The sequence below is a fragment of the Cicer arietinum genome, chromosome 6, assembly GCF_000331145.2.
Source record: "Cicer arietinum cultivar CDC Frontier isolate Library 1 chromosome 6, Cicar.CDCFrontier_v2.0, whole genome shotgun sequence".
NCBI lineage: Eukaryota > Viridiplantae > Streptophyta > Magnoliopsida > Fabales > Fabaceae > Cicer > Cicer arietinum.
The window spans coordinates 43,622,040-43,627,133 of record NC_021165.2 but is presented as its reverse complement, the minus strand read 5'-3'; positions in this window follow the sequence as shown (position 1 = coordinate 43,627,133).

The following is a 5,094-nucleotide window of genomic DNA, read 5'->3' as shown; positions in this document are numbered from 1 at the left end:
CCTAAATGTTAATTCAATGACACAAACACACTTATTGGATGCACACTATTGGTTAAAAACCCTAATTGGATAAGAATAAGCCTAAGGAGGACGAGAATGACCTGAGCGTTAATCCAATGACATAAACACTCCTATTCGATGCACAAAATTGGTTAAAACCCTAATTGGACAAAAATAAGTCTAGGGAGGACGAAAATGACCTAAATGTTAATCCAATGACACAAACACACCTATGAATGCACAAGATTGGTTAAAAACCCTAATCGGACAAGAATAAGTCTAGGGAGTACGAAAATGACCTAAAAGTTAATCCAATGACACAAACACACGTATTGGATGTTCAAGATTGATTAAAAACCCTAATTGGACGAGGATAAGCTTATGGAGGACGAAAATGACCTAAATGTTAATCCAATGACACAAACACACCTATTGGATGCACAAGATTGGTTAAAAACCCTAATTGGACGAGGATAAGCGCCGGGAAGACGAAAATGACCTAAATATTAATCCAATGACACAAACACACCTATTAGATGCACAAGATTGGTTAAGAACCCTAATTCGACTAGAATAAGCCTAGCGATGTCGAAAATTTCCTAAATGTTAATCTAACGACACAAACACACCTATTGGATGCACAAGATTGGTTAAAAACCCTAATTGGACAAGAATAAGCCTAGGGAGAATGAAAATGACCTAAATGCTAATCCAATGAAACAAATGAACTTATTGGATGCACAAGATTTGTTAAAAACCTTAATTGGACTAGAATAAGCCTAAAGAGGACCAAAATGACCTAAATGTTAATCCAACGACACAAACACACCTATTGGATGCACAAGACTTAATAAAAACCTTAATTGGAATAGAATCCGTTGTTAATCCATTGACACAAACACACCTATTGGATGCACAATATTGGTTAAACACCCTTGGACAAGATAAGCCTAAGGAGGACAAAAGTGACCTAAATGTTAATCCCATTACCTAAATGAACAAGATTGGTTAAAAACCATAATTGGACATGAATAAGCCTAGGGAGGACGAAAACAGCGTAAATGGTAATCCAATGACACAAATGAACATATTGGATGCACAAGATCATTTAAAAACCCTAATTGGAATTGAATAAGCCTAGGGAGGACAAAAATGACCTAAATGTTAATTCAATGACACAAACACACCTATTGGATGGACAAGATTGGCTAAAAACCTAATTGGACAAGAATAAGCCTAGGGAGGACGAAAATGTCCTAAATGTTAATCCAATGACGCAAACACACCTATTGGATGTACAAGATTGGTTAAAAACCCTTATTGGATTAGAATACGCCTAGGGAGGAAGAAAATGACCTAAATGTTAATCCAATGAGACAAACACACCTATTAGATGCACAAGATTTGTTAAAAACCCTAATTGGACTAGAATAAGCACAGGGAGGACGAAATTGACCTAAATGTTAATCCATTGACAGAAACACGCCTATTGGATACACAAGATTGGTTAAAAACCCTAATTGGACTAGAAAAGGCTAAGGAGGAAGAAAATGACCTAAATGTTAATCCAACGACATAAACACACCTATTGGATGCACACTATTGGTTAAAAACCCTAATTGGACAAAAATAAGCCTATGGAGAACGAAAAGGACCTTAATGTTAATCCAATAACACAAACATACCTATTGGATGCACAAGATTGGTTACAAACCCTAATCATACAAGAATAAGCGTAAGGAGGAAGAAAATTACATAAATGTTAATCCAATGACACAAATGAACTTATTTAATGCACAAAATTGGTTTAGAACCCTAATTGGACAAGAATAAGCCTAGGGAGGACAAAAATGACCTAAAAGATTTCCAATGACACAAACACACCTATTGGATGCACAATATTGGTTAAAAACCCTAATTGGAAAAGAATAAGCCTTGGGAGGACGAAAATGACATAAAAGTTAATCCAATGACACAAACACACCTATTGGATGCACAAGATTGGTTAAAAACCATATTTGGATTAGAATAAGCCTAGGGAGAGCGAAAGTGACCTAAATGTTAATACAATGACACAAACACACCTATTAGATGCACAAGATTGGTTAAAAACCCTAATTGGATTAGAACAAGCCTAGGGAGGACGAAAATGACCTAAATGTTAATTCAATGACACAAACACACTTATTTGATGGACACTATTGGTTAAAACCCCTAATTGGATAAGAATAAGCTTAAGGAGGACGAGAATGACCTGAACGTTAATCCAATGACACAAACACTCCTATTGCATGCACATTATTGGTTAAAACCCTAATTGGTAAAAATAAATCTAGGGAGGACGAAAGTGACCTAAATGTTAATCCAATGACACAAACACACCTTTGGATGCACAAGATTGGTTAAAAACCCTAATTGGACGAGGATAAGCCTAGGGAAGACGAAAATGACCTAAATATTAATCCAATGACACAAACACACCTATTAGATGCAAAACATTGGTTAAGAACCCTAATTGGACAAGAATAAGCCTAGCGATGACGAAAATTTCCTAAATGTTAATCTAATGACACAAACACACCTATTGGATGCACAAGATTGGTTAAAAACCCTAATTGGGCAAGAAAAAGCCTAGGTAGGACGAAAATGGCCTAAATGTTAATCCAATGACACAAATGAACTTATTGGATGCACAAAATTGGTTAAAAAATCTTATCTGGACTAGAATAAGCCTAGGGAGGATGAAAATGATCTAAATGCTAATCCAATGACTCGAATGAACGTATTGGATGCACAAGATTGGTTAAAAACCTTAATTAGACTACAATAAGCCTAGGGAGGATGAAAACGACCTAAATGTTAATCCAACGACACAAACACACCTATTCGATGCGCAAGATTGGTTAAAAACCCTAATTGGACTAGAATAAGCATAGGAAGAACGAAAATGACCTAAATGCTAATCCAATGAAACAAATGAACTTATTGGATGCACAAGATTGGTTAAAAACCTTAATTGGACTAGAATAAGCCTAAAGAGGACAAAAATGACCTAAATGTATATCCAGTGACACAAACACACCTATTGGATGCACAAGACTTGTTAAAAACCCTAATTGGAATAGAATCAACTTAAGGAAGACGAAAATGACCTAAATGTTAATCCGTTGACACAAACACACCTATTGGATGCACAATATTGGTTAAAGTCCCTTGGACAAGATAGGCCTAAGGAGGACGAAAATGACCTAAATGTTAATCCCATCACATAAACACACCTATTGTATGAACAAGATTGGTTAAAAACCCTAATTGGACATGAGTAAGCCTAGGGAGGACGAAAACAGCGTAAATGCTAATCCAATGACACAAATGAACATATTGGATGCACAACATCGTTTAAAAACACTAATTGGAATTGAATAAGCCTAGGGAGTACGAAAATGACCTAAAGGTTAATCCAATGAGACAAACACACCTATTAGATGCACAAGATTTGTTAAAAACCCTAATTGGACTAGAATAAGCCCAGAAAGGACGAAAATTACCTAAATATTAATCCAATGACAGAAACACACCTATTGGATACACAAGATTGGTTAAAAACCCTAATTGGAGTAGAAAAGGCTAAGGGGGACGAAAATGACCTAAATGTTAATCCAATGACATAAACACACCTTTTGGATGCATACTATTGCTTAAAAACCCTAATTGGATAAGAATAAGCCTAAGGAGGACGAAAATGACCTAAACATTAATCCAACGGCACAAACACACCTATTGGATGCACAAGATTGGTTAAAAACCGTAATTGGAAAAAAATAAGCCTAGGGAGGACGAAAATGACCTAAATGTTAATCCAATGACACAAACATACCTATTGGATGCACAAGATTGGTTAAAAACCCTAATCGTACAACAATAAGTGTAGGGAGGATGAAAATTACCTAAATGTTAATCCAATGACACAAATGAAATTATTTGATGCACACAATTGGTTAAAAACCCTAATTGGACAAGAATAAGCCTAGGGAGGACGAAAATGACCTAAAAGATAATCCAATGACACAAACACACCTATTGGATGCACAATATTGGTTAAAAACCCTAATTGGAAAAGAATAAGCCTAGGGAGGACGAAAATGAGATAAATGTTAATCCAATGACACAAACACACCTATTGGATGCACAAGATTGGTTAAAAACCCTAATTGGATTAGAATAAGCCTAGGGAGAGCGAAAGTGACCTAAATGTTAATCCAATGACACAAACACACCTATTAGATGCACAAGATTGGATAAAAACCCTAATTGGATTAGAACAAGCCTAGGGAGGACGAAAATGACCTAAATGTTAATTCAATGACACAAACACCCTTATTGGATGCACACTATTGGTTAAAAACCCTAATTGGATAAGAATAAGCCTAAGGAGGACGAGAATGACCTGAACGTTAATCCAATGACACAAACACTCTTATTGGATGCACAAGATTGGTTAAAACCCTAATCGGACAAGAATAAGCCTAGGGAGTACGAAAATGACCTAAATGTTAATCCAATGACACAAACACACCTATTGGATGCACAAGATTGGTTAAAACCCTAATTGGACAAAAATAAGTCTAGGGAGGACGAAAATGACCTAAATGTTAATCGAATGACACAAACACACCTATGGATGCACAAGATTGGTTAAAAACCCTAATCGGACACGAATAAGCCTAAGGAGTACGAAAATGACCTAAATGTTAATCCAATGACACAAACACACCTATTGGATGCGCAAGATTGGTTAAAAACCCTAATTGGACGAGGATAAGCCTATGGAGGACGAAAATGACCTAAATGTTAATCCAATGACACAAACACACCTATTGGATGCACAAGATTGGTTAAAAACCATAATTGGACGAGGATAAGCCTTGGGAAGACGAAAATAACCTAAATATTAATCCAATGACACAAACACACCTATTAGATGCACAAGATTGGTTAAAAACCCTAATTGGACAAGAATAAGCCTAGCGATGACGAAAATTTCCTAAATGTTAATCTAATGACACAAACAGACCTATTGGATGCACAAGATTG